Consider the following 11,452-nt stretch of genomic DNA (forward strand, 5'->3'; position numbering starts at 1 on the left):
GGAGCCGACTTGCCACTCCCCAAGGACAACCTGGATCCGGCGCTGGTTTCGGGCACCTCCTGTGGCCAGGGGGACACCCCCAGCAGCCTGCCCGGTGAGTGGGGAGATGCAGGAGTTGAGGGTGTGGAGTGGGCATGGGGCACCCAAAACCTGAGTGGGAGGAAAATACAGCCGTCCCCTGAAAACCCAGGGCATGGTGGATCTGGGAAAGAGGCAAGAAGCCCCAGAAAAGAGGGCACGGTGTGAGCAGTCCTCGGTGGGAGTGCAAACAGGAGCCCCCTTGTGGGCAGCCGCCATGCAGAGGATCAACAGGCAGGTGGGGGCTGCCCTCCCCAGGCGGCCAGGTGGCCGGCGACCCTTTTCCCTGCTGTGCAAACTGAGGTTGGATCTGAGCCCCAGGTACCCACGTGGGGAGGGCTCAGCCTGCAGGCTCCCAGGTCACAGAGCACAACAGGACAGACCGGGGACGCACGGGCAGCACCCTGACCCAAGACTCAGTGGACATGGCTGTGAAGCCAGGGGCACCACCGCCATCCACAAAGGCTGTGAAGGTTCCAGGTTTGACAAGATGTCCCTGCTCACCACTACACACGCGCCTTGTACAACATCCTCTGCACTCCACCGCACCTGCTCCTGCCTGTGGAAGCCCAGGGTCCCCCATCCCTTCCTGGCCTCGCCTACCACATGCAGCCCCCCAGGTCCACACATGGCCCCCCTCCCTGGGCCTCGCGCACAGCTGACTGTTCTGTCAGGCCACCCCAAGCACCTCCTTCCCTAGACCTGCGCCCCCTTCATGCCCACATGTGAGTCCAGCAGACCCCCAGACCTAGCTCCCCCACCCCCACTGGGGGCTCCCCCACAGCCCCTGCTCACCTCCTGCCTGCTCAGGCTCTTCAGCCCGGACCCCTTAAGCAGGTGTTGGGCAGGGCCCGCCCCTCCCTGCCCCAGCTCCTCTCTCCCCACAGGGTGGCCCAGCCCCTCCCCTGTGCTCCGTGGCCCTGTGTGACCCTGTGGCCTAGGGGCGCCTCTCTGCAGTCAGAATTCCCGGCCAGGTCGATGGCCCTGTGTTCTCCCAGGGTGACATGTTCACACAGCTGGAGTGGAGGAAGGGATGGCAGAATGGCGTTTCAGGGCCTCTGCAGGACTCCTCAGGAACCAGGGTGCCACATTCCACAGCCACCCGCACCCTGGAAACTTCTCCCAGAGGGTGGCCAGGAGCCCCTGGAGCCGTGGTGGGTCTGTCTTTGCAGGGAGGAGGGGGTAGCTTTCCTCTGATAAGGTGAGAATTTGTCCAAACAGCAGTCCTAAGAGAAGCAGGAAGAGACCACCCCAGGAATTACTTTTCACACAGGTAACTGCGCCCCTCCACCCCTCCATGTGATGGGCCTCTCTTCTCCCCTTGTGGGGCAGCGGCAGGCTATGGGGGAGGGACCCTGAGTGTCTTGCAGCGCAAACCAGGTTGGTCAAGGCCAAGGGTCCAGTGGGACCACGGGGGACTCTGTGCCCCCGTCTGCTGGCACCTCGGTTTATAGAAGCAATTTTCCACTGTGTTGGCGGAATTGTTCTCATATTTCTGTGTAAAAATATTCACTGGGCGCCACGACTTCCACTCAGAAAGATTTTTGGAGCCAGGTAACGAGGTCTGGATTGAAACCAGGTGCCAGAACGCAAGGCCCGCTCAGCACCCCGAGCTCACCTCGATGTGGGGCCGGGTCAACTGCGCAGCTCCAGCCTCAGGCTCTGCCTGTGCACTCACCTGGGAGGGGACGCAGCGCGCGACAGAAACGTGGCTCCGCAAGCGAGTGAGCATGGAAGCAGCACAGCCTGCCCCGCCCGCGGGCTCACAGAGGTGTCCACTCGTCTGCCGGCTGCAGACAGGGTTCCCCACCCGGACAGGCCGCGCAGTGAGGGGAGACAGCAGCCCAGAGAGCTCCGGCCAAAGGGAACTCAACGAAAGGCCTGGGGTCCATTTGCACCAGAGAATCTCCGAGGTCACTGTCCCTATTGAAGCTACTTACAATGTCTCTCCTGAGCTTGGGAAGCCTAAGAAATGTGCGTCCAGGGCAGAAACTCTGAGTCCCGTGCCCGTCTCACCCTAGTCACAGCTGCCATGAGTGCCTGCCACAACCAAATACAGTGGTGGTGGTGGCAGCACAGCCAGAGACCAGGACAGTTCTCATGAGACCCTCGTGCTCACCAGGAGCGACCCCTCCCCCGCCCTGGCCGCTCCTCCTACCCGCAGTCCCGGACAAACTGTTAGGTGCAGGCTCACAGAAGCGCTGCCGGATTTGACCCGTCCCATGTGTGGCTGCTCCTAACAAAGCACAGGATAGCAGCTTTGCCTCCCTCGACGTTGACTTCTCTCTCATGTGAAAGCCCAGAAGCCAGAGTGAGGTACTTTCCTGTCACTAGGGACCCCAGTTCCTGCTTCCTATTCTGCTACTTTGTCATCTTCATGTACCACCTCATGGTCCTAGACAGCTGCACAAGCTCCAGCCATCATACCCCTATCCCAGCTAGCCAGAAGGGAGAGGCATCGGGGGCCAGGAGAGGGGCTGTCCCTTCTAAAGAAGCTTCCTGGAGGTGCTAGGCCCACTGCCACTCACCCCTCATTACGCAGACCTTGGTTACACGGCCACACCAGGTCACACAGAGACAAGACATGCAGTTTGCCCACAGAGGCCGAGTTCTGTTACCAGAGCAGGGGAGAACGGATGCTGCGAGTCAACCAGCCGTCTCCAGCAAATGGAAATTCCTCATCAGCATAAACCTACTGTGCCCTGTCGGCGCACAGAGGAGCTCTGGGGAGGGCTCGTGCACAAGGATCTGGACCTCCAGCCACCCCTGCAGGATGACGGGAGCCAGAGGTGGCATGCTCACTGTGCATCTGTGGCCAGGGAAGCAAGTGGAGCTGCCCTGTCTGTGCCCCGCAACCCCTGCAATCTCACCCTCTAGCGCCTCAGGACTGCAAAGCCCTGATGAATGGAGCTGCCAGTTTTACAGTTAAAACCCAAGGCTGGTGGTGAACGTGGTGACTCTGTCAGACCAACGGAGAGTGTGGGAGATGGGCTCCAATCCTGCCAAGAGGGTCTCGCAGAGTTTGGGGCACAGCTCCGTTAACTTGGGCTAGCAAGGTGTCCCCTGGGCAGCTGTGCACATGCGGCACCCCCAATGGACCTGGCTGGGCTTCGCATCACAGGACCTGACGGGCTGTACCTGCAGCCTTTGCTCCTGGGTTGTGCTGGGTGTGGGATGGTGGCGGGCATCTGCCTGCCAGATGGGCAGGGGTGAGCTCCCTCTGTCCAGCTCCACCTGCCGTGTGAACACGCTGGAAGGTGACCATCGATCCAACAGAACCTTCTTGACAACCTCTGGATTTCACACCCTTGGAGCGGTTAAGGGTTTCCATTCTCAGCGGCACCTGGAGCCCAGCCGGGAGGTCGGCTGCCCAGGAAGAGGAGGGAGGGAGGGAGGCTCCCAGCCCGCCTAAGAGAAGCAACGCAGCATGAGTCAGGCCTAAAATTAAGGCAGAGCGGGCGTTGTCTCTCACTGCAAAGCAATTATCCATGTTTAACGTGTTCCTGAAGCTCGGGATTCAACAGCCAGGGGTAGATGGAACACTGTCCCCAGCGGGGGGAGCAGCCCTGCCCCCTGCGGTGCCCCCATCCTCCAACCCCCTCTCCCCCACACCGATTTCTCTGCATTGAAGGAAACATGACCAAGTGAGTTCACCCAGCCTCTGGAGTCGCTGTATCCAACCTGAGTGTGGTGCTGCAGCTGGGTGCATGGAAGGCACCCCCACGACCACCCTGCTAGGTCAAGGCCACTGGAGTCTCCCAGGAGTCTGCCCCTGCAGCCAGTGGGGAGTTGGGGGGAGTGTGGCCTTGGTCCACTGCCCACAGCCTGGGAGGCTGGAAATTCAGCCCAGCCCCCCCATGCCCAGGAATGGGCCTCCCGGGGTTCACTTAGCACCTCCTGGCTGCCCGGTGGGCTGGAGCTACTCTGGACGCCTGCCCTGTGCTGCCAGAGCCCCCACCGAGCGTCAGCCCCCAGGGTCTTAGCCGTCCCCAATGAAGACAACAAACCCTCCAAAATCTTGGTTTTCATTGATACAAAGAAGCAAAATGAAGAAAGAAAATGCTTTCTCTTTCCAGAGGCCTAATGTCAGTAATATGTAATTGCAAAACGCGGTATTTTATTATTTTGTTGATATGAAATCTTCCAGTTGTTTGTTCTTAACGTTTGAATAGATGATTTGCCTTTCGTGCAGAAAAAAGACAATTTCCTAGACGTGGACTATTGCCAGATATTCTAAACCCTATTTTGGTTAAATTACAGCACCCAGATTTTAGTAACAAAGCACATTGATTTTATATTCAAAAAGATTTTTATATTTAGTCTCTTAACCTCCTGTAATTCCCACCCACAGCTTTAAACGTGGAACCCTTTTGTGTTCCTCGTTGTCAGTGGGGGGTCTTCCTCGCCCGTAATTTAGGCCCATTGAATCCTAATGCAGGTGCCGAGGACTGCAGGACGGACGTTGTCAGGCGACCGGGCCCTGGCGGCTTGAACAATCCCCCATAAATTGGATTTGGGAACCGAAGAAGCCATGGCAGGACGAGGATGTCAGATTGCTTTTTTTTTTTTTCTTTTTTTTCTTTTTCTTTTTTTTAATATACAAAAACCCTCCTGGTGAATGTTTCCAATGGTTCTGAGTGATTTCTCTTTTTCATGGGCTGGACAAATGGGTTTGATAGTCATCAGATGGGATCTATACAGAATCAACCGTTATTGTAAGATGATTTTAAAAATCAAGGTGCCCTCTGCTGCTAATTCAGTCTTGCCAATAAAAGTGACAGAATGTGCAGCAGTGAATTTCTGGAAATTTCATTGCCTCGTGCGGTGATAACATGTTTTAATATTAATTGTCTATGGTTAATTATGGCAGAGTACCATGAAAGAGCCGTATTTTTTAAAGGGAATTTTGCTCTATACATTTTCTTTCTAGGAATCATATCATATAGAGGGAGTGTCCCAAAAAAATGTTGTATAAAAAGATACCTTGTTGCTCCCAATGCCCGAACAGTGGATAAAAGTGGAAATTAGCTCCGACATTAGGGTGCGCGTCTAAAACTAAGCAGAGGGTTTGGGGGCGGGGCAGGCTTCCCGAGACGGAGGCACGTGGGGCTGCAGGGGGGCAAGCCCTTGGGCAGGCGGGTGCACCCTCCTCTCCAGGGGCTGGAGTCTCCTCCAGGGTAACTGCTCTTCAAGGAAGGGCTCCGTCCTTCCCAGCCTCTCCCCCCTGTAGGGCCGTCCCCTCTGCTGCAGGGTTCTCCCCTGCTCTTCTCTCACCTCCCATCCCGAACCATTTGGTCCCAAAGCCATTAAGTCCGGCCAGGTGGGTGGGTGTCCGGGGCCTGGGGTGGGGTGGCGGGCTTCGGAGCCCCTGCTGCGGGTGTCAGGGCCTGAGCAGTGTGAGGAGGGCTCTACGTGGGGCACGTGGGGCAATGACTCCCTGCATGGAGGGGACAGGGCAGGAGGTGCAAACGCGGAGACGGGCACGAGGAAGAAGCCTACAGGCTTGGGTCGAGAGGTTGGCTCCTGTGTGTGGGAGCTCAGGGCTTGCATTCCACGACGATGTAAAAGAACACAGATGTGCGCGCACGTGTGTGTGCCTGTGCCGTGTGCGTGTGTGCAGCCGGCTCTCCGGGAAGATCCGCACTCTCAGAGGAGAGGCCGGCCCAGGGCCGGGGCGGGAGTGGGGCCCCGCGTCCTGTGTCCGCAGCAGGAACGGCTCCAGAAGCGGGAGACGGGCCACAGGAGCCAAGTCCAGGACAATCTGAGCATCTACATGAGGAAGGACAGTCACGGACTAGAGTCCCCTGAGTCAAGTATGTGTCTGGACTGATACGAATGGGCACACAAACACCGGCGCGCAGGATGGGGGTGGCGCTCACACGCCTCTGAGCCCCTCCGCACACAGTGCTCAGCTGTAGGTGTGAAGGGACAGTGCAAGTTCCCGGCAGGGACGCTGGCAGACGCCACCTCACTTGTGGACCTGCTGGCAGCTGGACACAGAAATCCTGCACCACCCGATGGGCTGGGCTGAGCAGACCCTGGAGTCGCTTCTGCGACTTTCAGGCCAAAGACGCAAAACCTACATCCAGCCACACCGAGGCCTCAGACAAGTCCGGACAGAGGGCTTTCTCCTGGAGCCTTCAAAGGCATCAGCATCACGGCAGTCAGGGAATGGCCGAGGATGCTCTGGACTGGGAGAGCCTAAAAAGACCCGATGACAGCTCAGCGCAATGTGGGTTCTGGGCCGCGTGCCTCTACTGCAAAGGACATTGTCAGGACAACTGGAAAGCCCCAGATGGGGTCTATGCAGGAGCCACATCAGACGATGGGGTCTAAGTCGATCCCCAGGCAGCCAGCCGGGCGGTCTATGCACGTCCCACCGACAGACAGTAACAACACTCCTCAAGCGTTTCTGAAGAGCTGGGGGGCGACGCGCTGTCTTCGGCTTGGAGAAGCACAAACCCTGAGCCAGAGGCCGCCCATTGTGTTGAAAGTCATGTTGCGGCCCCGGACAGCCTGGATTTGGAGGCAGCTCAGCCCAGTGGAGGGCCCCGCGAGCTCGTCCCTGCCTGTGCCGCAGTGGCCCTTCCCCCTACTGACCACCCATGTGCTGGGGCCTGGCAGTGTCCCCCTGCGAGGTGGCCCCTTGAGGCTACTTCAGTGGTCCAATGAGGCCTCTGTCCAGGCCCATCCTGAGAAAGCCCAGGACAGCCATGAGCAGAGCCATTCTCCCAAGCAAGGGGGACCAGTAGGGCCGAGGCTTTGGGAAGAATTTCTAAGTAGAGGACACGTCACTCACGAGGGGGGCCCTTGGTGCTGCGCCCACGGGTGGAGCTTTCTGTCCATTATTCCAGACACAAGTGGAGCCTGCAGGTTGACAAAGGCCACCAGACCTTGGTCCTCTGCACGACTNCAGACACAAGTGGAGCCTGCAGGTTGACAAAGGCCACCAGACCTTGGTCCTCTGCACGACTGCTGGGGGCCGCCGCCTGCTCCACCCACTCCTCCCCACCTCTCACCCCCACCCAGGGCAGGGCTGTCGCTTCTGAGCATCGCCGTCTCCAGAAGCACCCAGCACCTGTCTGACTGAGCACCGTGGTTAGCGGGTACCACTGGGACCTTACTCATTTTCACCAGGGCCCGGTGGCGCTGCCAGACACAAGTGGAGCCTGCAGGTTGACAAAGGCCACCAGACCTTGGTCCTCTGCACGACTCCTGGGGGCCGCCGCCTGCTCCACCCACTCCTCCCCACCTCTCACCCCCACCCAGGGCAGGGCTGTCGCTTCTGAGCATCACCGTCTCCAGAAGCACCCAGCACCTGTCTGACTGAGCACCGTGGTTAGCGGGTACCACTGGGACCTTACTCATTTTCACCAGGGCCCAGTGGCGCCTTCGGGTTCCCAGCCTGGTTCTGCTGAGCTGTGTACAGACAGCTTGGCTGGGGGCTCCTGCAGGCCGTCAAGCAGTGGGCGGGGTGTCAGAAACAGACTCAGAGGGAACCCCGAAGTAGCCCCGGGTCTTGGAGGTTTGCCGGCAGAAACACGCTCCTTCTCACATTGTGTGTGCGATTCCAACATCTCAGAGCACCAGAAGCCAGAAGGCAAGTGCCCTTGGTGTGGTGGGACCAGCCTGTCACTCTGAGGAGGGGCTTTGCAGACCCTCTGCAGTGGGGCAGGAGCAGCGTGGGAGGGAGCGCTCAGGTTCTGGGAGCATGTGGCGCCTCTTTACTGTCTTAACATTCGGGGGAGGTGGGCATGTGGGCGCGGTGGCTGGGGATCCGTTTTCTACGCTTCAGGAGAGGCAGGGAAGCCGGTCCTGGAAGCCTCCCCCGTACGGGGGAACGATCCGTTTTCTACGCTTCAGGAGAGGCAGGGAAGCCGGTCCTGGAAGCCTCCCCCGTACGGTGCCATGAGTCCAGGGCTGGGTTCCACTGAAGGAGGCCCAGGCACCGTCGTGGGCCTATCTCTCTGCCACGTGGCTCCCTGGGTGGCTCCAGTCAGTAGCCGTGGAACCCCCTCTGCCTGGGGTCCCTGTTCCACGGCGGCCCACTAAAAGCCTGACCCGGAAAGTAGCAAACAGATGTCTGGCACGCCCGAGGTTCCAGCCAGGCCACCGCTCTCTCCTGCCCTGGTTCCCACGGGAGATGCACCCTTGGACATTCTGGAATTTGAAAATCTGTCAATAAAACAATCTGGCCCCAGGGCAGTGTAGGATGGGGGTGCAGTTAGAGACACACGTTATGTCTTCCACAGTGTGAACTTCTGTCTCTGGGGCTGATTCTCAGGCCCCCTGTGTCCCCTGGGAGTAGACAGAGGAGACACGTGACAAGGGAGCCCAGGTGGCAGAGGGGAGCCATCGCAGGGCCCTGGAGGACAGGCAGGCCCAGCCCAGCCGGCCTCTTCCAAGGCACAGCAAGCCCACCATGTATGCCCAGTGATACGGGATGCAGACAAACCAGAAACGAGGGTGTCCCTGTGAGCCAGGGCAGACCCTCCCCTGCAACCAGGACCACCTGACCCGCTGCCCGGTGCGTAGGGCTCCTGCATGTGGCTTTGCCTCTGAGCGCCACGTCACAGGCCCGGGGCATCTCTGTGTCATGAACTTACCTCCGTGGCCAGGATGCACGTCCAGCTGTGACCCGGCCCAGACCCAGCCCGCCAGGCCCGCTGCGTGGGAAGCTCTGCCCAGACGTCTCTGTGTGACCAGGATGCCCCGACAGGCAGGGAGAAGCTTCCAAACGTACAGACCCCTCCTCCTGGCTGACGTGCTCTTGAGATCCGGTAACCACGCTGCTTTCAGACCGTGGAGGCCTCCAGGGATGGGGCCCAGGGTGCCCCCACCTCTCAAGACTTCAAGGTCCTGAGGATGGGGTGGGCCGGGGGCCACTTCTGGATGGGGAGGGGTCAGTGGGGTCCCTCAGAGGCATTAGACAGGTGTCACGAGTGCCCTCTGACAGCTCCACAGGTCACAGTCCTGGGGGGCTGTCTCCTTCCCGAGGGGGTTCCCACATCCTGGAGCACAGTCCCAGGCTGGCCTCTGGAGGCCAGCTGAGAAGACCTGAGCTGGGACAAGGGGAGTTCCTCAGGGACCTGTGGCAGGAACTTGGGGCAGAGCACAACAGGCCCTGCCCTTCCCAGCCGGTGGGGATGGTGCCCCCTCAGTGGATGGCAGACCCTCCGGCCAGCTCCAGCCCCTGTGTCCCCTGGACAGAGGGAGCCCCCGTGGCCACACGGTGGTTCATGCAGGCCTGAGACCACCCCCCTGGCCCTGTGTGCCCTCAGGGCCCCCTGCCTGTGTCCTCCCAATGTCTCTGCTGCTGATTTCTCCAGGCGCCCCTGCCACCCCATCTCTAACGAGCCAAGCTCCTTGGCTAATTGAGTCTCCTCTTCAAGACTAATGCGGTGTGTCTGGTCACCTCCAGATGAGACCGTTCTCATCCCCTCAGGGCCAATAACGTGTTATTTTTTTGAATCCACTTAAATGAAGACAGCATTTCCGCTTGTCGCTGGCTGTCCACCCGGCGAGGTCCCAGGCCCACAGCGGCCGTTTATGGGCAGCCTGACTAGCGCAGGTCTTGTTGACTCGGGTGACTTCTCTGCCTACCGCCTCGGTGTCCTACACAGGTGACGAGGGAGTCTAATTGAGGTGGCTGTAAAGAGATAATTAATCAATAGTTCCCTCCCGGAGAGGTCAAGCTGCCTGGTCTGATCCTGGGGCTGGCACAGCCTCCCTCCAGGGTTCCAGAGTCACCCCTCCCTCGAGGTCACACAACGACCTTTATCTTGCTGAGAAAGCCGTAATCGTTGCAATTAAAATCTACATAAAGGAGATTCCTAGTGATGGAGCTTTCGCCCCACGTTCCAGGGCGTCTCTGCAGCGCATCTTTTGCCAGAAGTCAGATTTTCGTGCCTTCGGGCGGCACATACTGTCAGACTTCTAGCCTTTTCTTTTTGGTGGTTTGGCCTGATGGGACTGAGTTTTCAGACAGGTGGTCAAGGTGCGGACGGTGCCTCAGCAAGGGGGTGAGCATGGGGCCAAAGCAAGGCCCACGGCGGCAGGGCCTGGCCATCACAACATCCACGTCATCCAGGTGCCAGCCGGGGACACCGCAGGGGCAAGACAGGGCCATGCCCTCCGCTGCGGACAGACCAAAGGAGAAAGCAGCTTGGGTGGGGACAGAAGATGAGCCCAGGCTGAGAGAGAGGCATGGGGGGGGCCTGTCCACAGCGGTGACACTGGCAAAGAGTCCAGAAGGATGAGACGCTCTTGGTGAAAAGGGGAGGGTCCAGCCCAGGGGCAGTGGGCACAGAGGTTGGAGGGCCGGGGGCTGCAGTCACGGGCAAGGAGGGAGCGACGACTGGAGGGTGTGGCCCGCCCTGGACTTGCCCCTGGAGGTTTCGAGCAGGCGAGCAGCAGGGTCTAGCTGATGCTCGGAGTTGGTCGTGTGCAGGAGGTGAGAAGTATGTGGTGGGGCCGAGTGGGGGCCAAGAGGCCAGGGGGACCCGCCGCAATCATCCGAGCCCCGGACGGTGGCCAGAGAGCTGCCCAGAAGGGGAGGATTTGAGAGAGGTTCGGAGAGACCCAGATCAGTGGAGGGGCAGCCGTGAAGGGAGAGGAGTAACCAGAGAGAGGCCGCTACAACCTGGGGTGTCCAGGAGGATGGTGGGGAGGCGTGTGCAGGAAGTTGGGCTGGGCACCTGGCCCCCAAGGAGGCAGGAGTTGGGGGTTCATCTGAGTAGAGTGGTGCTTACATCCAGGGCGAGTGATGCACCTCCCAAAGAGGCGATGTGGACAGAGGGGGGAAGAGGCCAGCCTGCACAGAGATGGCCGCATCAGTGGTCCCACTGGGGGACCCGGAGGCAGGAAGAAATGGAGACAGCAGGGAAAGTGGTCATGTAGCTGGTGATGCCGAAGGAAGGAGATGGTACCTGGCAGGGGTCATTAGGGGTAGAGGGAACAGGCCATGGCCTGGGAAAACCTGGATGTTCAGCCAACATGGAGAAGCCGTGCAGCGCGTGAGCTCCTGCTCCTGGCAGGTGGCACATTGAGCAGATGCAGCTTTGAGTGGATGTCACGTCTTACTCTTAGTAGGAAAGCGGCATCCGCGAGACCCCAGTGGCCGAGCCTCCGTGGCCAGACTGTGTTCCTGGGGTAATGAGAGGGGCCCTCAGCAGGGGAGGGACCAGCCCGGCTCCTGAGGGAAGGTCCCGTCGCTGCCTTGGGGACTAGAGGGGCGAGGAGGAGCTGGGAGTCTGACCACCTGAGGGTAGTGCCAGCCTCTGGGTGGGAAGTGCAGGACCCAGCAAGGGCAGGCAGGGCAGGGGAGCGTGGGGCAGGTCAGGCAGGAACGCACTTTGAAGGCAGAGTTGGTATC

General features: G+C 59.6%; 1 protein-coding gene across 1 annotated transcript in view; it reads left to right on the top strand.

The window, feature by feature from the left end:
• Positions 1-11,452, top strand: part of MORN1 (MORN repeat containing 1) — a 67,767-nt gene that overhangs the window by 35,104 nt on the left and 21,211 nt on the right. The gene's annotated exons all lie outside the window — the stretch shown is intronic.

Source organism: Galeopterus variegatus, unplaced genomic scaffold (genome assembly GCF_000696425.1).
Source record: "Galeopterus variegatus unplaced genomic scaffold, G_variegatus-3.0.2 Scaffold1497, whole genome shotgun sequence".
Lineage (NCBI taxonomy): Eukaryota > Metazoa > Chordata > Mammalia > Dermoptera > Cynocephalidae > Galeopterus > Galeopterus variegatus.